General features: G+C 41.7%; 1 protein-coding gene across 8 annotated transcripts in view; it reads left to right on the forward strand.

Moving 5' to 3' along the window:
• Positions 1–23,309, forward strand: part of MBD5 (methyl-CpG binding domain protein 5) — a 120,960-nt gene that overhangs the window by 41,802 nt on the left and 55,849 nt on the right. For all 8 annotated transcript variants that reach the window (XM_053982139.1, XM_053982137.1, XM_053982138.1 and 5 more), the window contains one exon: positions 2,836–2,933. The gene's annotated coding sequence lies outside the window, so the exon portion shown is untranslated. The remainder of the gene's footprint in view (positions 1–2,835; positions 2,934–23,309) is intronic.

Genomic DNA, 23,309 nt, shown 5'->3' on the forward strand with positions numbered 1-23,309 from the left:
AATTTATAGGAAATTCCGTATCTCAGAAGATAATAAATGTTGAGTTGTATCTAAAGAAATGTTTTGTCCCCAGTCCAGGAAGAAATTTGAAAAAAAAAAGAGGAATCAAAACAGATTCTTCCATTTGAGCAGAGACATATGTTTGGTGGGTTGGCACCAGACTAGGATGCAGAATCCTGTAGAACCAACTCTTCATACTCTGGGATATTTAGAGGAACAACATTCAAAATAAAGTGCTGGAGAACAGAAGAAAAAGAGAAGAATTTAAAAAAGAAGAACGGGGAGCACCTGAAGAGCAGCACAGAAGAACTCCAGGCACTGCTGGGCTGTGGTGACCAGGAAAGGGTGTTCAGGATCCACAGGGATCTGTTGGGTGGGGTTTGGAGCAACCTGGGATGAAGGAAGGTGTCCCTGCCCATGGCAGGGGTGGCACTGGATGGGCTTTAAGGTCCCTTCCAACCCAACCCATCCTGGGGTTCTCTGTCTCCTTTGTGTATCAGATGTCTTAGAGGAATCGACGCCGTAAATCACAGAAAATATTTCATTTCATCCAAAAATTCCCATTAATTGGAGGTGAGGTCGTAGTGACTCCTCCTGGTCTTAGGGTGATGATCATAAAATAAAATAAATAAAATAAAATCATATTTAGAAAAAATGAAGCTCTCGGGTGCCATTCAGCAAAATTAACAGGTCCCAAGAAATTCAGCAGATTCCCTTGAAAGATGTGGTTAAACACAGAAGAAATTTCTTCCCAGAGCTGTGGCTCTCCAAGCCCTTGGAGAAGGCTTAGAGGTTTTGAGAACAAAATTAATGATAGCCTTACAATTATTGCAGTTGTTCTGTTTGAGAGTGATGATTAAATCTGATCAGAAATAACATCTGCAGTGGGAGCAGAGTTTAAATATCTGGATTGTGGCTGTGCAGTTCACAAAGAAAATAGAAAATATCATCTATTAACACAAAAGGCAACGTGAGAATGATTTACTTGTCAGGCAAAAAAAAAAAATAAAATACAGATCTTTTCATGGCACTGAAAAAAATCTGGGGAGATTAAGGACTGAATGGGAAATCTGAAGTATGGTTGATAGAAAACCTCAGCACCAAATTATGTGAACAAAGTCACTTTAAGGGGAGACTCAGAACCACTTTGGAGACTCCAAACAAAATCTGTTTAAAATGGCACAATGAAATATTTCATCATCATCCCAGAGTTGCTCCATATTATGCATTCTCCCTTTAAAATGCCATTTTTCACTCCAATTCTCAATCCGTTTCCCAGCTTCTTGCAGGTGGGATTTCCTCTTTGGAGCCACTGATCCAAACTTGTGTGCTGGACTCGTTAAAGGAATCAGTTGTTGGATCCTGCCTGGGCTTCTGTACCAGTTTATTCCTTGGACTTTGTTGGGTTGGGCTTAGGGTTTGGATTAGGGTTGGGTTAGAGACCAAATAAAGGAAACAGAGCTGTCAAAAAGTGCTGGTTGAACTTGGTGATCTCAGAGGCTTTTCCCAACCTTATCTACCCCTGACTCTAAGGGGCTGTAGGTTTTGGCTGCACAAGGCGTGGATTTAAAGGTGATTGGGTTGGGTTTAGTGGTTTTGGGGCTGGAAAAGCCCTCCAAGGTCATGGAGTCCAAGCTGTGGCCATCCCCACCTTGTCACCAGAGCCCTGAGTGCCACCTCCAGGCCTTCTTGGATCTCACCAACCTTTGGTGTCCTGGATTGGGTTCTTCAGTGATGCTGAGCTCATCACCAGATCTTCTCCTCCTGTTTCACAGAAACTTCTGTGACTTCCAGGTCTTCCTTGAGCCTTCAGTTATGAAAAAAGCATTTTTCCATTCCTCTCCTGCCCCTCCACCCCACCTTGAACCATATCTGGACGTTCCTCACCAATCTGTGGGTTGCTTCCAGCAGCTTTTTAGGAGTTCCGTGGCTCATGTGGTGTCTGGAATGTTTTCCCCAGGCTGACCCATCCATCCTCAGCTGGGCAGGCCTGGAGGTGCAGGGACAGCCAGTTCCTTTCTCAGGTCTCCATGAGAAAGAGAGGGAACAGAATCGTGGGCAGTTCTGTTCCAGGCACTGATGGGAGTTATTTCCTCCACGAGGATTTGACATTTTTGGAAGCTCTAGAAAGAGCAGTGTCCATGTAGGGATTCCATAACTTGCTGGTTTGTGGGAGAAGTTGGTTTGAAAGGACTTTTTTTCTCAGGAGGCTTTTCCTTTGCTTAGACTTGGGTTCCTCCATGCTCTTAGAAAGTCTAAACCAAGTGGAACTGACTGAGTAAAAACCAAAAATTGTTTATGAGACAAAAACTTTTAGGCCTGATGAGTTTTCTAGCGATTGAATTTTTTATATTTATCTTTCCATAGCTACAGAGAGATGAAAGCAGCACTAACAAATGATGCCCTGGGGTTATATTGTTGAATAATTTTATTTTTTAAACTCCTAACTGGCATTTACAGTGACCTTGTCTTAAAGTTACCTTTAATTTCAGCCTAGGGAGGTGGTTTAACTTTTCATAATCTATTAGTGCTTATAATATGTCACATTTCAATACTAATTTGTAATTTTATTTAATTGAAATTTTAACTCATGGGACCCTTGCTGTTGTTATTTTGGTATAACAGTGAATTCCCCAAGTTAGATATATTTTTAAATATACTAATGCAGAATTCTCATATTCCTCAAGCAGATCAATCCCTTCCCATGTAGTGACTGTTTATTTTTAACAGCAGCTCCTAAATTCACGTGTTGCATGAAATTGTGCCTTTGGAATAAAAAAATGAAGCAGTGTTTAGCTCTCCTGGCTGATTTCCTGCTCTGCTGTTGTTCTGCAGATCCTTGTTGACGATGGTGGTCGCTGGAGGCAGCACTGTTGAAGATTATATCATTTACAGACAAGATCTCTGAAATCTCTTTCCTTCAGCCAGCAAAGGTAACTCAAATAATCCACATTATGCATTTGTCTCGAAGTAATAAATTCGTTGTTCACCTCCAAAACTCAACAGCAGCTGAAGTTTGCGAGTCTGACCGCTCTGCCGAGTTTTAACCCCCTTTTTAATAATAATTTTTATTTATTCTGAAGTGAAAAAGAATAAATACCCATGGAAAGAGCTCCATTTCTTCTCCTCTTTTTAGTTACAGGAATATCTGTCCTTCCTTAGCTTCTCTTTTTTTTTTTTCCTGCACTTAATGTTTTTCTTTATTCTTCTTTTCTCATGAGTGTTTTGACCTGCAGATCAGTTGCAATATTTTTGTGGTACTGATGAGAAGCAGCACTGCCTTAAAATCTAAAGAGTAATTGAGGATGTTCAAAAAGACAAAAATTAGGTGAAAAAAGGGTAAAACAGTACGACTTCTTTAAATTAAATATTGAAAGCACAAATCTGATGTGTCCTGTGCCATTTATTTTCTCTGCTTGTATTATTTATTATCAATAAATGATCCAAGTAAATGTGAGGATATTCAGGAGAGTTTTGTTTATGGATCATTTTTTCCTATTTTGAAACTAACTCCCTATAAACACCGTAGGTAATATGGGACTTTTTTTTTTTTTTTTTTTTTTTATTATGGAAATAGAGCTAATTTTCCCACTCATTATCTGCTGTTAATTTAATGTGTGGCAATATCTGAAATTTAGTGCTGATTATGGCAGTAGATTTTTGGTTAGCAGTACAGCACATCTATGAGCAAACCAATTAAGACATCATTTCAGAATATAATTGAGCTCCTAATGGGGCACTTGAATTCACTGGGAATTTACATATTTGCTTTTCTTTGCTTTAGCAGAGAGGTCCAAAATGAGGCTGCAACTTCAGTTTTGAACTTCTGGAGGCACCAACTCGAGCTGGGGCTTTTCAAAGTGAAGCCTGTAAAATGCTCTGGAGCAAGGGCAGGGATAAATTCATGGCTAAGCTCCTTAATTCTGAAATCTGAACTTTGGATGGCTCTTAGGAGGTGGGAATTTGAGGAGCACAACCTCCACTGTTCTTAGGATGCTGAGGCCCAGGTGATGCTCTGGTGCAGCACACTTAAAACTGATTTAAATACAAAGTTTGCTCAGTGTTTGTAATTCATTTTCTTCTTTTAGTCAAATCAGGATCTGCTGGGAAAGGCTCATTCTGCAAAGCTTTATAATACATATCTTTCTATACATATATAATATATACATATATAATCTCTGTTTTCAAGTAGTATCAATAGAGAATTCTTGGAAGTGCTTTGTTAGCCCACACAAATTAAGTGTCTCATTTATGGAGTCTTTGAAAATGAAGGGAAGAAATGAAGGCAGTTCTCTTCCCTTTTCATTTTCCCTTCCAAAGTTTGGGGACTTTTTTGACCCTCAGAAGGAAGAATTTTCCATTTAAAAGACAATCAGAGCTGAGAGAGTTTATTTATGCCTCTGCCTTATTGAGGGGTTGGTTTGTGTTGTTGTAACTCTTCCCTTCCAGGGTAGACCTTTGCATGTTTTCATTTGTTCTAAAATGGGAATCTGCACCATTTGGAAAACCAAATGTTTTGGGGGAATAATTATCAAAGTCTGTGTTTGGGTTCTGAAAACCCTTTTTTTTTTTCTATGTGAAAAACTAGGGCAGGGAAAGTAGTTTTCTCTGTAAGGTTCATGTTGTACTGGTTATTTCCTGAAAGTTTTAATATGTACATGTGGATAAACCTCAGGATGCTCCAGTGAACTCCAAGAAAACATTTAGTTCTCATTCTCAGCAGCTTAACTTGTATTTTGTACTCTTTTTTTTTTTTTCCCCCCACTAAAGTGCTCACAGCTGTGCAGGTATTGCAGCCACTGCTGCTGTTCCATTTGATCTATTTTTAAAAGCAGGGGCTCTCTGGATGGAATCCACATTCCTGTGTAGTCCAATACTCCCAAACCTTCCTGACCCTGCCTCACCCACTCAGACCTCGTGCATTATCTTTAATTATATGATAACATTGCAATTTCCCTGCATAGAAACCCTTCCATTAAATAAATGGAATTTAACCAGCAATCCACTGCCTTTAATTGTTCAATCCTTCCTTCCTCAGAAATGTTCAGGCCTTTCCCTGCAGATGAAATTCACAATTTGTGCTTTCTTGCACCTTTAACAACAGGTTTTGGAGAATCCCACACTGGTTTGGGTTGGAAGGGACATTAAAATTCATCCAGTTCCATGGCAGGGACACCTCCCACTGTCCCAGGCTGCTCCAGCCTGGCCTTGGGCACTGCCAGGGATCCAGGGGCAGACACAGCTGCTCTGGGAATTCCAGCCCAGCCAGGAATTCCCAATTCCCAATCTCCCAGCCATCCCTGCCCTCTGGCAGTGGGAGCCATTCCCTGGCTCCTGTCCCTCCATCCCTTGTCCCCAGTCCCTCTCCAGCTCTCCTGGAGCCCCTTCAGGCCCTGCAAGGGGCTCTGAGCTCTGCCTGGAGCCTTCCCTTCTCCAGGGGAACATTCCCAGGGCTCTGAGCTCTGCCTGGAGCCTTCCCTTCTCCAGGGGAACATTCCCAGGGCTCTGAGCTCTGCCTGGATCCTTCCCTTCTCCAGGGGAACATTCCCAGGGCTCTGAGCTCTGCCTGGATCCTTCCCTTCTCCAGGGGAACATTCCCAGGGCTCTGAGCTCTCCCTGGATCCTTCCCTTCTCCAGGGGAACATTCCCAGGGCTCTGAGCTCTCCCTGGATCCTTCCCTTCTCCAGGGGAACATTCCCAGGGCTCTGAGCTCTGCCTGGAGCCTTCCCTTCTCCAGGGGAACATTCCCAGGGCTCTGAGCTCTGCCTGGATCCTTCTCCTCTCCAGGTGAGCATCCCCAGCTCTCCCAGGCTGGCTCCAGAGGGGCTCCAGCCCTGCAGCAGCTCCGTGGCTCCTCTGGGCTCTGCAGCAGCTCCAGGTTTTCCTTGTTTTGGAGGCAAATCCAACATTAAAAACACAGAAACCTGGGACTGCACACCTGGGAGGAGCAGTGGGTTTTGCACCTGCTCATCTTTTTCAACGTGGCAAATTCCAGATGGAATTGGAAGGAATTTGTTGCTGTGCACTGGCAGCCACATCCAGTGCCCTGTGCCATGCCCAGCTCCAAGCCTTCTAGTTCATCAGGAGCACAGATCCCAGTGAATTTTCCACGGCAGCAGGAATCTGTCTGAGGTGTTTGTTGTCTCTGAGGCATTCCTGAGCACACTGCAGGCTGCAGAGTTGCATTCCCCTGCAGAGTTCCACTGCCCTGCACTCAGAGCCGTGGCTGTGCTCCCACTGCTCTCTGCAGGGCCTGGCTCTCACCCCTGGCCTTCCCTGCTTTGGGTTTGGCTTATCCTAAGCCAGGCTTGACTCCCAGCAGTTTTCTCCTCAGCCTTGTTTTTCCTGAATTGTCATTAAAAGCAAGGAGCCCACTTCCCTTTTCTGAAGCCCTGATGTTTTGCTGAGAACAATCAAATTTCTGTCTCGCTCTTCTTTCCATATGAAAGGCTTGGAGTTTTGTGAAATCCCAAGGTGCTCTCTCTAAAGCAAGGTATAAACGAATTCTACCTTCTTAAATGTAATAAAAGGAAACCTACTTCATTTGAATTTTCTTTTTCTACAGAAATTATTTTAAGGATTTGGGTTAAAAAAAAAGACATTTTCCTAATGTTGCTCTTTAATATCACAACTTTTAGGAGCATTTTAGAGCCAAATTTTCAAAGTACATTTGAAATCAAATAGGTTTGATAAGTTGTTCTCTGCCTGAGCAGAAATTTTTGTACCATTTCTGCCAAGTTTTTGCAAGAAGTTTGATTTCCATGTTCCCCATTTCTCTTGCAGCTGCTCCTTCTGAAACTGAATTCTGGGCTGGTGTTTTGAATTTTTCGTTACACAGATATTGTAAATAAAACCAACTACAAAGGCTTTTCAATTTGAAAAATAGGAGCAGCAGGCTCCTGAACAAAAGGAAATGTTCCCAACACTTCTTTAATTGTAAGCAAATTAATCAAGCTCAGAGATTTAGTTGTAATTTGAAAGTTAAATGTTTAAGTAATGCAAAACTTTTTAATCCTGCAGTGCCTCTCTCTTTAGAATTCTTAACAAAATGGCAAAATTGCTACAGTTATTTTTTTTAATAATTAATTTTTCTTAGCAAAGCTAAAGATTGGCTTCCTACAACCCCAGGAACCTGGATACCTCCAGAAAGTTTCAAGGTTCTTGGGATATCTCCAGAAAATGTTGAGGGTTTGGATTATTTCAGTCTGTGGTATTAGAAAAAGTTACATATCTCCATCCTTAGGTTTTCCTGAAATATCACAAGAAATTTCTGTGAAGTGGAAGCCACATCTTTTTGCTGAAAGGGCTGCTGGTTTAAAATAATAGATAGGAGCTCCTGTCATTATTTATTAATTATAAATGATATTTAAAAGAAGAATGTATAGTGTAGTACTTAAGATAAACCATATTATTCTTTTCTGTTGAACCACCAAACCAAACTCAGATCATTGATTTTTGTTTTAATAATTCCTTCTGAAAAAAAAAGGAAGCTGAAGGGCAGCAAATTTAAAATGTAACTGTTAATGAAAACCTAAAAAAAGTTGCTTTTTTTATGTGAAGGTGGCCTGAAAGGTTGTGAAGGGATTCTTTGTTTCATTTTGAGCTTCAATTTTGTTTTCTTTTCCCCTTCCTATCAATTCACATCCTTGGAGGGCCACTCTGTGGTGAAAAATGTATTGAAATGCTTTAGGAAGGCATCATCACTTTGGAGATTCTCAACTGGCCTTTTCCTAGAAGGATCCTAGTCCAGGGAAATGCTTGAAAATTAAAACCTGGGATGCTTTGAAAATCAAACACACCAAGTTTCTGAAGAAAAGAGCCTCTCTTCCTCTCCAAAGCCGTGGTGATCCTCCCAAGCTGCACACAAAAAGAGTTATTTTTATTTTTTACCACATTCCTGAAAAATATTCCTGAGAGGTGAAGCTTCTCACCAAGGTGGGGCAGTAATTGCCACGGTTGGCTTTGGCTCAGCCTCCCAAACTAAGTTTGGATCACTTCAAAGGATTCATCACATTTCTTGGAGGTTTCAGCTCAGAATCAGGGAATCATTTGGGTTGGAAAAGACCTTTAAGGTCACAGAGTGCAACCATTAACCCAACCCAATCCACCCTCAGTTCATTGGTGCCATCCTGGGAGTGGGGGCAAAACAGCTGAATTTAGGGAAAGGGAAGATGAACTCGAGTTTCTGTTTAAAAACTCATCAAAAGTTAAAATATCTCCTCTTTTTTGATCAGTCCTTAATCCAGGAGCTAAAGCTGCTCAGGACACAGATCCCAGTGTGAATTTTCCATGGCAGCAGGAATCTGTTTGAGGTGCTTGTTGTTTAGATGTTAGAAAACAAAACGCTCTTGTTTCTGTACCACAGAAATGGGAGTGTTCACTGGTGAATCTTGGTGTGATTTGATAACAAATAGTTCATCAGGAAGTAGCTCCAGGAGTGAATTCTTGGTTCATTCCTGTCCCAGCAAGGGAACAACAAAACTGGCCACAGGTGTCCTTTCAATAAAAGGCAACAGAGGAAAATCCATAAATATTATAGGTATTATAATGTATATTTGACCTTCCCAAGATAATTCCAACACCATTTTTTTTATGCTGCTAATTCTTACTTGGAAGTTTTATACCTTTGCCAGTGCAGACATTTATGTTGGTTCAGGCCTATATATTTTTTTTTTTCCCCTTAAGTTTTCTTTTTATCTGCAGCAGAATTTCAGCATTTGAGTGGCAGCAAGTGACATTTGCAGAGGACAGATCCTGCAGGCAAATGAGCAGGTGACAGGAGGCACAATGGCACTCAGGAATAGTCTGACACGTGGGTGTTCCGACTGGAGGATCCTCTTTGTGTTCAATGAAGTTCTCATGGAGCAGCTTTCAGCTGATATTGTATTCTCAGAGTGTAGAATTCAATGTATCCCCATCACACACAGCCTTCAGCTGGGGTTCTTTACACCATTCTACCTTACAGCAGCACTTCAAGTGCAGAAAGCTGAGTAAACTGCCTCTGAGTGTTGTACCAGAATGATACCCACATGCCTTCATCAGGTTAATATTTATTACTCACTTGATTGTGATCCTTGGAAAACAGTTCTTGGGAACTGCTGATGGGAGAGAAAGAGCTTTGTTCCTGTAAAGGGCACTTCAAAACTCTCTGGAAACTACAAAATTTTTATCTTCCAGTGAAGCAAGTTAGCAAATCCCTGCTTCAGGTGATTAAAAACTGCTCTTCAGGCTATTTCAAACCAATAAAGGCATATTATCAATATTTGGCTGATTTTTCCATGTCAGGGGTGTTATCAAGGCTGTGGGCAGCCCTGTTGTGCAGCCCTGCAATCCAATAAAATCCAGCTCTTTTACAAAGTCTCCTCTTGGAAAGGATTGGGAGGGTTTAAAGGTGAGCCAGGCACCTCCCTGAGCACAAGGGTATAAAATCTGGGCGTTCCCACCAAATGGTTTTCCATAATTCAGTTGGTTTTTTTTCTTACTTAAAACACTTTTTTCTAATGCCTTTTCAGTGGAAATTATGATTATGAACTAGTCCTTACGTAAAACTGATTTTTCTGATTTATCTTAAATTGCATTTCCTTGATGATCTGAAATCTAAAATACATTTCAAGCTTTTAAAAATAGACCACAGAAGGGGACAAGTCCCTGCTTTGACACAGATGTTTCTGCAGGAGGGCCAATGCCCTCAGATTATCATGATGGTCCCATCTAAACATATTTAAAATACAAAATTACACATTCTCCATGAATAGTTTTGATTTGGGCTGCAGGAATGTGGAGCTAAAATTCCACTTAAAGATGGTTTATAATTAGGAAGGACCAGCCAGGCTGCAGCTGCAGGGACAGGGATAAGGACAAGCTGCTGAGACCAAAGCAGGAGATGGGAATGACACACCTGAGCCCTGGAAAAACAGATTCTGGGAGCCCAGGTTTAATGCCCAGAGTTAGGTTGATGCCTTGAGGCTGCCCCAGAGCAGAGGCTGGGCAGAGTGACAGAATAAAGCAGGGATGCATGAAAAGGATCTCCTCCATGGATCCACCTTGGGCAGCACCAGAGCCCAGCCAGGGCTGCAGCCAAGAGGAACCAAAATGGTCCCAAAATGCACGAGCGCTCCCGGGGGCTCTCACTGGGATCAGCTCTGCTCCATTTGCACCTTGCAGTTCATTGGCCACTTCCAGCTTGAGGTGATCGAGTCCCATCCTGCTTGTTTTTCTCTCTGCAGCCCACGCTGTTTGTGCTCCTGGGCCTGAGCTTTGGATCATTTGTCCTTGGTGCCCAGCTGGAGAAGGAATTGTTTTGTCTCCCTGCTCTGTGCAGAGAGCTCAGCAACACTTCATGTGAAGCTCAGAGCTGCACACCAAAGCAGCACAGAGCCTGAAACATAGAAAAGCCAAACCTGAGGCTTCAATATTCGAGTGCTTTTGTGAAGAGGGGAATGTGGCTCATCCATGAGAAAGTCCTTCAAACCAGGAATCCTTCTTGGGAAACCTGTCCTGGAGTGAAGAGGGGATTGAGGCCCTCACGGGGCATGGCTTGTGTGGTTGTGTCTGGCATCTCTGGATCTGGTCCCTGCAGGATTTCATTTCCTGCCCCAGACAGATCCTTTTGCTTTTCTAGGCATCCAGGGGTGAGTAAGGAAGGGCTCTGTGTTGACTTTCCAGTTCCTAAAAGGGCTTCAGGAGAGCTGGAGAGTGACTGGGGACAAGGGATGGAGGGACAGGAGCCAGGGAATGGCTCCCACTGCCAGAGGGCAGGGATGGGTGGGAGATTGGGAAGGAATTCCTGGCTGTGAAGATGGTCAGGCCCTGGCACAGGGTGCCCAGAGCAGCTGTGGCTGCCCCTGGATCCCTGGCAGTGCCCAAAGCCAGGCTGGACAGGGTTTGGAGCAGCCTGGGACAGAGGAAGCTGTCCCTGCCCATGGCAGGGGTGGCTCTGGATGAGCTTCCAAGCCCATTCCCTCTGGGATTGTGTGAATTTCAGAAGCCAGAAGCCAGCCCAGTGACTGTTCCCAGCCTTCCTGCAGCTCCCAGGCTATCACCTTTCACAGACCCTGCTCACAGCTCCCTGATCTTGTTTCAGAGCCTGGAACTGACAGTGAGCTCAGCACAGCACCTAGAAAACTGTTTCCATATTAATGACCCATAACAGTAACAAAGTGCATTTTCTGTAAAATTATTCCTACCTCTCACCTGGAAGGTCTTGGAAATCTTTTCCAACTTTAACCATTCTGTCATCTGGACTGAGGTATTTTCTGTGTTTTATACATACTAAATCCTGCCTAACTGTATTTTTGCTTCTTGTTGTTGCAGTCCATTATTCCTTGTGCACCTCCCTCAGCTGTGCTTGTGCTTCAGCCTTTTCTTGCTCTTCTTGCAGAAAGGAAAAACGATGCCAGTTGGGAGAAGTTTGTGCGAGGCATTTATGTGGAAATGATCTCCCAACCAGGAGCTGAGGAGCCCAGCCCAGTGTCCTGCTCTGGCTCTGTGGCATAAATTTGTTTTAGAGAGTGCTACATTTGTGTCTGCACTCCTGATGTGTCTTGTTTTGTATCCCCTAAATTACTGATAGGCACAATGTGGTAGGTTTTAAACAGAGATTTTTTTTTCAGAGGCTGAAACATTTGTTAAGGTAAGGCTTGTGCTGTCCCAAATAAACAGTTACACGCCAAATTCTGAGGGAGATAAAATGGCATTGCTGTGTATTCAGAGCCTGCACTCCAGGCATGGAGGGACAGAATTCCAGGGTCTGTCCTCTCCCACTGTGGAGAAACACAGGAGGAAGAGCTAAAACCATAAGTGATTTTTGGGTTCAGGTCACGGGGATTACATTGCTGGCTGGAAGGAAAGAAGGGTCTGCTTCCTCCTCTGTGATCAATCCCTAAATCCAGAAGGATGTAAGAAGCTGAAAGCAGTTTAGCCCCTCAGGGAAGTGAACTTGAAAAGTGGCATGAAGGGAAGGGGGGCAAGGAGAGCTTGCAAGGATTACAGCCTCTTCCTTCCTCGTTGGAATAGCAGGGCTGTGCTCCTTGGAGTAAATTCTAGCTTAGATTCAAGTTCATGGAATATTTATATTTACAATAATAGGAAATATTCACTGAAAAGGGAGGGAAAAAACCCCAAACCACAGCACACAAAAGGTCTGCTGGGCTGGCACAATGGTAAATTATTTGTTTAGGTGGAAATAGGAATTTATAAAATATGAATCTAGGATTGAACTGTGTGTTCTAGCAGTGAACTAAACGTGATTTAGTGATGATAAAAAGGTGATTTTAAAGCAGACAGGTTGAGGATTGTCCAGCTGGAATTGCTGAATCCTGGAGTCCTGATTCTTGATGGCAGAGCTGAGAAAACAATTCAGCTACAGAATCACAAACACAGCTCTGTAATGACTGAATTTCACTGTTCCATTCCTGAATTTCAGTGTCCTATTCCTGAATTTCAATGTCCTATTCCTGAATTTCACTGTTCCATTCCTGAATTTCATTGTCCTATTCCTGAATTTCAAGTGTCTTATTCCTGAATTTCACTGTTCCATTCCTGAATTTCACTGCTCTATTCCTGAATTTCAGTGTCCTATTCCTGAATTTCAGTGTCCTATTCCTGAATTTCACTGTTCCATTCTTGAATTTCATTGTTCTATTCCTGAATTTCATTGTCCTATTCCTGAATTTCAGTGTTCCATTCCTGAATTTCATTTTTCCATTCCTGCATTCTGGAAGGGCCTCTCATTCCAATACCTGACCCTTCTGCTTTGCAGACATTTAGGTAACTCTGCATCAGGTTTTGCAAGATGAGCTCTAGGACAGAGATTCCAAACCTGTTAAATTTCTTCTTACCTGTCTTTGAACTCATCTAGAAACACTGTCAATGCTGACCCCATCCCTGTTGTTAATTTCCATCATTCTATAGCTCCCATAAAAGGTAAAAAAATAAAGATTTTGGAGAAGTATTGAAGGTGTTTCTGATGAGGTTTTCTTGTGAAGGTCTAGAGAAAATAAATATGAATTCTTCTATCAGAAGATCTTGCCATAACATCTGCACCTTGATTATTTAAGTTTTAATAAATTACTAAATTCAGGGTTTGGCCAACAAAACCTGTGGCACATCTGGATTTGTCCAAATGGATCTGGAGTTTGTCCTTGTCCACAGCAGCTCAAGGCCTGACAGTAAAAGAAAACAGAATATTTCTGAAAGGCTGAGTTGATGCTTTCAAGACTAGAAAGTAAATAATACAAGAAACCAAAAACCTCATCTGTGCTTCTAAAGAAAATGCACTAAAATAGCTGAAAACCTGCAACACCTTCAAGACACCCTTTGAACATTAGAAAAACTTCTATTTTATCTCCTTTTCAGCCAAAGGTGTGGTTTTAGATGCAGAGGTTGGTGATCTCCAGGGCCTGGGTGCTTTTTCCTTTGGACATTTCCTAAGCATGATAAAGAGTGGGAGGCCTTGCTGGCTGCCTCGTTAGGGTGATTTAATTTTTTAACAGCTTTCAGTAGGTGTCACATATGGATGGATTCTGACAGGAGTACAAGACTGAAGGCCTCTGGCTTGGCAGGAACCAAACTGTCTCTTCAGCTGTTGTTGTTTCAGTGGTTCACCAGAACCAGCCCAGGAATGGCTTCAGGGATTTGGGAGGTGGGAGCAGAGCTTTCCTCCTGTCCCTTAAGTCCCTTGGGGTCCCCCTGAGCTGTGCTGCTGCCTGGTGGCTCCCCAGGAGGTTTCCCTTCAGTGGGAAGTTCTGTGTGGATATTTGGGAGCAGGACACCAACGTGTGCCTTCACCATGGCCACTGGCAGGGTGTGGGCAGTGATTCCCAAAGCTTCACATGCCAGGCTGTCACGGGATCGTGGAATGGGTTGGGCTGGAAAGGACATGAAATCATCCCAATCCACGGGCAGGGACACCTCCAGCTATCCCAGGCTGCTCCAAGCCCACCCAACCTGGTCTTGGGCACTTCATGGATCCAGGAGCTGCTCTGGGAATTCCATCAGCCCCTCCCCACCCTCCCAGAGAAGATGCCAAGGCTCCCAACAGGTGATTTTCCAGGAGGAGTCACCCCTGAGGGAATCGGCCTGGGAAAACTCATTAGGTGGTTAAAAGCACCAGGATTTGCAGTGTTCCAGAGAACACTTCCAGAAGGAAGTTTAGTAGCTGATAAATTCCCAATTAACATTCCAGAAAGCTCTCTGGCATCTCTGGGAATGCACCTGAGCAGCAATATTACTTTTTGCTTAAAAAAATAGAAGAATATGTTAAATTGCATTGATGTTACACCAAAAGCTACCAAAAATAAATGGGATGTTTGTTCCATTTTGTCCCTTCCAAAGAACAAAAACTAAGCCTAGAGTTAAGTTCTGTCCCTGGCACTTTATTATATTTAAAAAGAGGAAAGAAGACACATTGGCCCTGTTAGACCTTCCAGTGGTTTGAGAATGAAAAAGTCATTTTTTAATGGAAAGTTGCTTTGAGTGCTGGAAGCCCAACAGTTAAAAACACAAGAAATCTTTTACTATTGCAAATCCTGCTCAGTTAAAGGGAACGTGGCAATTCTGAATCATCTGTCCCAGGGAATCGGCGCTGGTTTGAAATGTGTACAAACTGAAAACAGTCTATGCCAGAACTCCTTGTGCTAGTGCCAGCTAAAAGCAAGAAAGAAAGGGGGAAAAAATCAAATTGATGGGTTTCAAAGCTGATAATTGTGCTTGAGTGCTGTGGCTGTAAATCACTGAGTGGCTTTTCCTTGGATACAACAGTCACTGCATGTAAATGTACACATGTTGCTTTGCAGTAGTACAAAATACCTGAAATCCTCAATTCCAGTTATTAAAATACAACCTGATGCAACATTTCACCATTTGCCTTAACCTGAGATGATTCCATGAATGACAAATACCATAATGCTGAGGGAAATCAAAATTCATGCACAACGTGATGGCAGAATGTGTGACCTTAACTTCAGAGCAGCACAACGTGTTAAATTATCTTGCTGTAGTTCCAAAAAGCTTCATGGATTAAGTTTTTTAGAGTGTTACTCTTGAAGAGTGGGAAGTTTTAAAAACAATTTTCAATTCCGTGTGAAGAGACTTTTCAGTTTGGCTCAGCTTCTCCAAAATCATCTCTCAAGTCCCTGCCTGTGCCTGCAATCATTTTGGGCAGAGAAAATCATTGCTCTGCAGGTGTGTTGGATCTGTTCCTCAGGGTGACTCCACACCCCTGCTTACATCCATGGCCCTTCCCAAATCATCTCCTGCTGCTGATCTCACAAAAATTTGAAAGTAAATGTTAAAACAAGATTCCGTTCCTCTTTATTGGTTTTATGTCTTCTGTATTCAGGAAGAGCAGCTGGAAAACGAACGACAAAAATGGATTCTTATCAAACTTACTGATAGAATTTATCCAGAGGTACAGAAATCGTGCTGAATTTCACAGAAATTCATGGAATCACAGGATGGTTTGGGTTGGGAGGACCTTAAAGCTCACCCCAATGTACCCCTGCCATGAGCAGGGACAGCTCCCACTGTCCCAGGCTGCTCCAAGCCCCTTCCAGCCTGGCCTGGGACACTGCCAGGGATCCAGGGAACCCTCACACAGGCCACCACAAATGTGGATTCTTTGGTTTCTTTTTTGTTAAGGTTGGGATTACGTAGTGAGATGATATTTTCTGTTTGGACTCAGATGTTTATTAGTTCTTATTTATATTGTAGTCTCACAGAGTGTGAGTTCTACAGCACTTCACTCTAAAACTAAAAATGGAGCCGTGTCTCTCTCTCTAGAAGGTCTTTTAAGGATAAACCGTTTAATTAAGAAATGACACAAATTATTTTTACTTTTAACTCAATAACTAACTACTCATGTCTTGTAATGTAGACTTTTTTATCTAATTACACAATACTACCTAAATCTAGAAAGAAGAAGGTAAAAAAGAAGGACTTGCTTCTGCTCTAAAACCTCCATCTTGCTTTATACGTATTATTATATTCTAAAGCATTAAGTTTTCCACCATGTGATGTTACAAATTTCTATTCAAACTCCACACCCACAATCCCAGTTCTGCCATTCCATTTTGGAACCTTCTCCACAGCCTCAGGTCAGTGCAGTGTTCTCCTGGGGGTCAGTGCCTGGCAGCACAGAAAATCTGGAATTCTCAGCAGCCAGGGCTCCAGCACAGGGGCAGCCACAGCTTCTCTGGCACCCTGTGCCAGCCTTTGAGACTTTTTTTTTTTTGCAAAGCCCAGGCTGCCATTCGTGGTGTGGTTGCAACAAATTTAGAGCTTGTTGTGGGTTTGGGGTTTAGACCAAGACAATTAATTCAATTAATAAAGCAGAAGGGATGCTTGTGCTGTCACATTAATTGTGCCACAAAATGACGTGGTTACATCGAGTGGGGACAAACACTGCTGTAAAAAATTTTGGTAAATAGGTACAATAATAGCCCTTGATGATAATTTGGAGGATGTGAGAGTACAGTGTTACTGCAGGTCAATTCATATTTTCTGTATTTTACGTTTCTTTGGACAAATAAACCAAAAGTCTGTTAGGGGAAAAACCTTGGTTAAGCTGCTCGTTTTTATCTGCTGCCTAAAATACTTGAAGGTGCTCAGGAACAAACTTTTTTACCCTCCTGTGTTCACCATCATGTGCTCAGTTGGGCTGACCTGCAGCACTAAAAGCCAAATTATTTGGTGTGTCCATCCAAGACATTTCCATGTGTGATTTAGGATAAATTCTTACCTTGAGTAAGTTTACACCACTTTGTAGTGAAGCCCTAGTATGCAAAATGAGCATCTGCCTGCACGAGTAGATTCTTAATTCTGGTGGTTTAGCAGAGGACATGTTTATAGTTCAGAAAATAAATAATTCAGGAGCCTGTTTCTGCCTTGTGTTGACTCTTTGTAACCTTACTTGAGATTTACTAATTCAGTCCTTCTACTTAGTACCAGTTAACTGTTACCTGCAAGGACCTGAGCTGAGCAAAGACCTGGGCACTGTTATTTGAAGCTGCTAATGGAAAATACCAGTAATAATAATAATAACAAAATTATATATACTATATTTTATATTATATAGCATATGTATTATGAGGCTGCTGAAAGCTTTGGATGGTGCCACGGAGCAGGAAACTGAACTGATGTAAAATCTGATCACTAATGATGTTAAAAGAGCCCCAACAGGTGCACAGGTCTCACTTCATGGAAAATTAAAGATGCTCTTACTGGTTTTCAAGCTATCTTGATATTAAGGAGAAATACTGAGTTATCAAGGAATAATTCTTGTTGTCCAAACGAAATGTTTCCATCTGTTCTCTGCAACTGAGCAGGAGCTAAAACAGGCATTTTCTGTGCTCTGGTGCCATTTACAGAATGGCTTCATTTTGTCTTTATGCTCAAAACCATGTTTTGCTGGCATTCTCTAAGACTTTGGCTGCTCAAATGAAGGTCCTGTTCATCACACTTGCTGATCACATTCATCCAAAGAGAGGGCAAAAGTAGAATTTCAGTTTGAGGTTATTTTAGGTCCCAGTTTTGTTTAGGTTTGGTTGCCACTTTTGCACATTCACACATTGCAACAAAGCAGATTGAAGTTTTCTCCCCTGGCGCAGCGCTGCCATCCCTTGAAAGGTGCTTTTAAAATCCCACCAAGTTCTTTGTGTATGGAATTACTTTCAGCCTTGAACTTTTTGAAAGTGACGGGACCATTCAGATCCTTTAAATTGGGCTTGATTTGGATCTGCTCACAAAACAGAGCCCAAAAATACTGAAATATGGGAGAGGCTGATTGGAGGAGCAGCAGCTCACAGGGCTTGTAAGGTAAAGAAGAAGTTTCTGGGTGAAGCCATGTCCAGATATTGTATTCCTGTTTTCTGGTGTGGAAGACAGATCCCAATACTTGGGTGACATTCCCAATGTTCCTGCCCCTCAAGGTCCTGGCAGATCACATCCAACTACCTGGAGCTGGCATGTCCACCTTGTTACACATCACACCGAGGCTGCTGCCCAGAATTTGGGAAGAGTTCTCTCAGAGCTGCAGCCTGAACTCAGCTTTGCAGTGATCCCTCAGGTTTAGATTTTCTATTTTCCAGGCTCTGTGCTGCTTTGGTGTGCAGCTCTGAGCTTCACATGAAGTGTTGCTGAGCTCTCTGCACAGAGCAGGGAGACAAAACAATTCCTTCTCCAGCTGGGCACCAAGGACAAATGATCCAAAGCTCAGGCCCAGGAGCACAAACAGCGTGGGCTGGAGAGAGAAAAACAAGCAGGATGGGACTTGATCACCTCAAGCTGGAAGTGGCCAATGAACTGCAAGGTGCAAATGGAGCAGAGCTGATCCCAGTGAGAGCCCCCGGGAGCGCTCGTGCATTTTGGGACCATTTTGGTTCCTCTTGGCTGCAGCCCTGGCTGGGCTCTGGTGCTGCCCAAGGTGGATCCATGGAGGAGATCCTTTTCATGCATCCCTGCTTTGTTCTGTCACTCTGCCCAGCCTCTGCTCCAGGGCAGGCATCAGCAGGAAGCTGGGGGATCCTCACTCTCAGCTCTCTGTTGCTGCTGGAGCTCTGGGATGGAGGAGGAATCTTCTCATCTCCCACATCGCTGTTGCCGCAGGATCTCATTGTCCATCGCTTCCAATCTGATGGAATTCTGTCTTGGAACCCTGGTCACTGAGAATTTTAGACTTCCTGTTTTAACAGACACTAACCCCCAAGAAAACACTACATTTAGCCTAAAGCTGTTGAAAAACCTTCCAAAATTAAATAGTAAAACTAAAATGATAACTATGTAGTTTAAATAAAAATATGCAATATCGCATAGTAGCAAACTTCAAATTTAAAGTTTCAAAATACAGTAATATAGATATAAAACAAAATAAAAGTTTTAAACCAAAAACTAATCCTTCTTCTTCATAAGTAGTATTATATAATTAAATAATAAAGTCCCCATTACAAACCACAAATAATTACTAAGTTAAAAGTACTTTAAGTATCATTTCTTAATTAAACAATTCATATTAAAAAACCTTATTAAAAAATACAACTCCATTTTTTAGTTTGTTAACAAAAAATTCTATTGAACTCACTGTTTATTAACCTCTAATATAAATAAAAACTAATAAACATCTACATCCAAACAAAAAATATAATGCCACACATTTAATCCCAACCCTAACAAAAAAAAAAAAAAAAAAAAGAAAAAAAAAAAGCCCACAAAATAAATAAAAAAAACCCCTAAACATCAATTCTGGAGGAATTTCAAGTTTTTCTCCCTGTCTCAGCCTCTCCTTGGGAGATGGAGTCTCTCATCTGGAAGCTCCCCTTAGCTCCATCCTGCCAGACCTTTGAATTAGGGAAGTTTTGCAGGTACAGGAGAGGAAACAAAAGCTTCAGGGGTCAGAAACTTCATTTTTATTACGCCTGAAGCCAGAAAGTGTAAAAAAACAGGCTGAGAATGAAGGAACTGGGACACTTTAATTGTGGTTTCTGTGAAGAAGAAAAAATTCAGTCATTAAATTGACATTTTGCAGTTTGCTCTTCTTAGAGCTGTACAAAATTGCAAGGCTGTAATGCTACTAGACTTATATTTTAATTATTAAATTAATGTTACTTTAATTATTTTAATTATTAAATTAATTTTATTCAGTTCTTAAGCTAACCTAAGAAAAGCAATTAAAATTGTTCAACTTCTTGTATATTAGAAGTTCCTTTAGCTTAAAAAGGTTTTTTTTTTTTGGTCATAGAGAAATCATTAATGAAAATTAAATTTTCATATACAATCATGAAATAAAAAGGCAAATTTAGGTTTAACCAAGTTGTCTGTTGACTGCTACTGAAAATCTTGTTCTCGGATCCTTTTCCTATGTGTGTGTGCTCTGCTGATAGGAAAATCCTTCAATTTAACTTTAAAAATCTGGAATTTAGTTATTCCTGTTGGTGCTTTGCTGTCAAACACCTTGACACCTTTAAATCCTTGTTTTTACTGTGCTTTTCCCCAGTGACATTTGGTACATTTCTCATTAATAATATTTAACATTTCTTTTTGGCCTCAGTGCTGTTGTGATACATATTTCTACAAATCAGAGGAATATTTGATTATTTAGTTGCATACCTTAAAACCAGACTTTATCAAATCTCTCAAAGCCTTCTGATAACTCATTCAGTCCTGGGCTAAATTTTTTATAGAATTTTGAGCTCTATTTCTGAGTAAATAAGATGGGTATTTTTGAAATGATCAAACAGATTGAAAGAGCAGGGCATTTTTCTATAACTGTAGACTCAGGAGTGATCCAATGTGAATTATTTGAACTCCCTGGGGAACCATCCATTAACCTTAGCAAGAATAGAATCAGAATTCCAGAAACTGAATTGTGCTTTAGGAGCCCTTGTGCCTGGGGATTCTTCAAATACCTTCCTGATACTTTTATCAATGCATTGGACAATTAGTTGTGCTAATTAATTAGCATCACTTTGGAATACCTACTTGGAGGAAGAGGAGTGACAATGACAGAGCAGGCAGGGATGGAACTGGGATGGAATTTCTTCTCTGTGGAAATTAATTTTGAATTTTCTCAGCCATTCCACTTTCAGGATAATTTCAGTTGGAGCAGAGTCTGGATGGCAGCATCTGCCCTGCAAGAGAGTTTAAAATAATCAAGATTTGCCAGTTAGGGAGATTTGTGCCAAGAATTTTGAAGTAAAAAGTAACACAGTTTAGAGAAGTTTATGTTATTTTCTATGGGGAGGATTGAATTTTAAACAATGGCATAATGTCATGTCTAAAAGAAGACACTTTATTATGTGATGATAAAGTGTCATGAGGAAAAAATATAAACTGTTGGTGTGCTTGCTGCATGAAATTTCTTCTCTCCTAATGAGCTTGGGGCTTCGGGAGAAGAGATTCCTCTGGAAGTCCAGGAATCCTTTTCTTCTCCTCGTGCTGCGGGTGGGTTTATCCAGGTATTGTGGAGTTGTGTACCTTGTGGAGAAATGGAAAAAGTTCTGATTGTGGGGTCAACACAAATACATTTATATGAAATAATCTGTGTTAGGAGATAGAAATGAAGATATTCTGGTGGGTTGAGTTAACTTTTCCTGTGGAGGAAGTGTTCCAGTGATGCCTCAGGTTTTGGCTTTTCTATGTTTCAGGCTCTGTGCTGCTTTGGTGTGCAGCTCTGAGCTTCACATGAAGTGTTGCCGAGCTCTCTGCACAGAGCAGGGAGACAAAACAATTCCTTCTCCAGCTGGGCACCAAGGACAAATGATCCAAAGCTCAGGCCCAGGAGCACAAACAGCGTGGGCTGCAGAGAGAAAAACAAGCAGGATGGGACTTGATCACCTCAAGCTGGAAGTGGCCAATGAACTGCAAGGTGCAAATGGAGCAGAGCTGATCCCAGTGAGAGCCCCCGGGAGCGCTCGTGCATTTTGGGACCATTTTGGTTCCTCTTGGCTGCAGCCCTGGCTGGGCTCTGGTGCTGCCCAAGGTGGATCCATGGAGGAGATCCTTTTCATGCATCCCTGCTTTATTCTGTCACTCTGCTCTGGGGCAGCCTGCTCAAGGTGTCACCAGCAGTGTGGAAGCACAGGAGCAGCTGGAGGAGCAGGAGGAAAGAGTGGACACTGGGGTGGGAGACAAATGTGACAGTTGTTCCTCTCTCCTGTTTGGGTTGTTTTACCAAATGTCTTCGCTTTTGGGGGGATATTTGTGTTTTGTATGATAAGGATGAGGTAGAGACCCCTGAAGAGAGAACCTGAGCATCCTGGCCCATGGCAGGTGGCCCTGGCCATGGAAGGGGGTGGGACTGGATGGGATTTCAGGTCCCTTCCAACCCAAACTTTCTGGGGTTCTGGGATTAAAAAAAATCAATTGTTTGTAAGTATGGAGTAGTAAGAACTGAATTTTTACTCACTCACTCTTTTGTACTTTTAGCAACATAGGAGAAGTAGGAGAAAAGACAAATTGGCATTATACAGACCTTAAATTCTTTGTTTATCTTCTCAGCTCTCATCAGTTTCTCAGTTATCTCTATATTAAATTAAAGATCAGTGAAGGGGAAAAGTTGATTACATTTCCATTGTGAGCCAGAAAACAGCAATGCTTGTACACCAGGTATGCAAAGGGGCTGAGGGAAACAAATCAGGTTTTCAAAGTGCTGTGTTACAGATGAATGAAAATAATTTGTAAATTATTCATCAAATTTAATTATGAGATGTTTTGAGAAAACCAAAATAAATTGGGACGTGTGATCGTTGGAGAGACCTTTATTCTCCAGCCTTTGTGGGTCTAAATCTTGAGTATGAACTTCATCAAGATGTGGAGAATATCCAAACTGCAGGGAGAGATATCAGCTACTCAGGATTTATAGGATTGAAATATTGACTAAACTGATGTCTGATTTTTTTTCCTCTTGCAAATTAAAACTCCTTTTTTTATTTTTTTTTTTCTCCCATAACTGGAGACACAAAAAAATAGATAATATCCCTTCTTACATCTTGTGTGCTCAAAGCAACCTCCACTCAAAGGACAGCGTTGCCAAACCTTTGAAAAATGTTACTTATATCTGTATATCACATTTGGAAAGTAAACATGTCAGTATGTTAGCCATATACATATATATATATAAAAATATATATATATATCTCACATACCTAAAGGAAATATAGCAGTGTGTTATATTTATAACCATGTATCACGTAATTTTAAGAAATGTGATAGTGTGTTGGCCTTCCAGCTGATTTCTGAATTCACTTCTCAGGAAGACCTGCCTGGTTTTTGGTATTTCTTTGAGCTTCCCTGTTTTTCACGTGGTCCATGGTGTTGTTAGGCAGTTACAGTTCATTTCTGAAGTTCTGTTCATCTGGCCAACTTGTTGTCGTACACAAGCCCAGGAAAAGGCCATATGTTCCTGCAAAGGTAGCCTTGGAAGGTGGCATAGCTGCTTCTTCTTTTCCTTCTGCCATCTGTTCTGCTTTAACTTCATTTTCTCCAGATACCGTGTCGAGCAAATATTCAGATAATAGATGGGAATTCTCATCAGTATGGAAGCAAGATTGTTGTTGCCAGCAACAGTCAGGTATTCCGATTTTTTTAGACATTTCCCGTGCTCTTTGGCGTTGTAACAGTTAAAATTTAGAATTAGGAAGCTGTAAGTAGATAAACATTATTTTTATTTAAACCACAAATACACAAGAGATGCTCCCGTGAACACAGACGAGATCTTCAGCTCTGCAGGCCTCAGAAATAAAAAGAGCAAACATCCTGGATTTCTCCAAGTGCCTGCTGCTCTTCCCACTTGGAGTTTCTCACTGCTGTCCGTGTGC

The sequence above is a fragment of the Vidua macroura genome, chromosome 7 (genome assembly GCF_024509145.1).
Source record: "Vidua macroura isolate BioBank_ID:100142 chromosome 7, ASM2450914v1, whole genome shotgun sequence".
Lineage (NCBI taxonomy): Eukaryota > Metazoa > Chordata > Aves > Passeriformes > Viduidae > Vidua > Vidua macroura.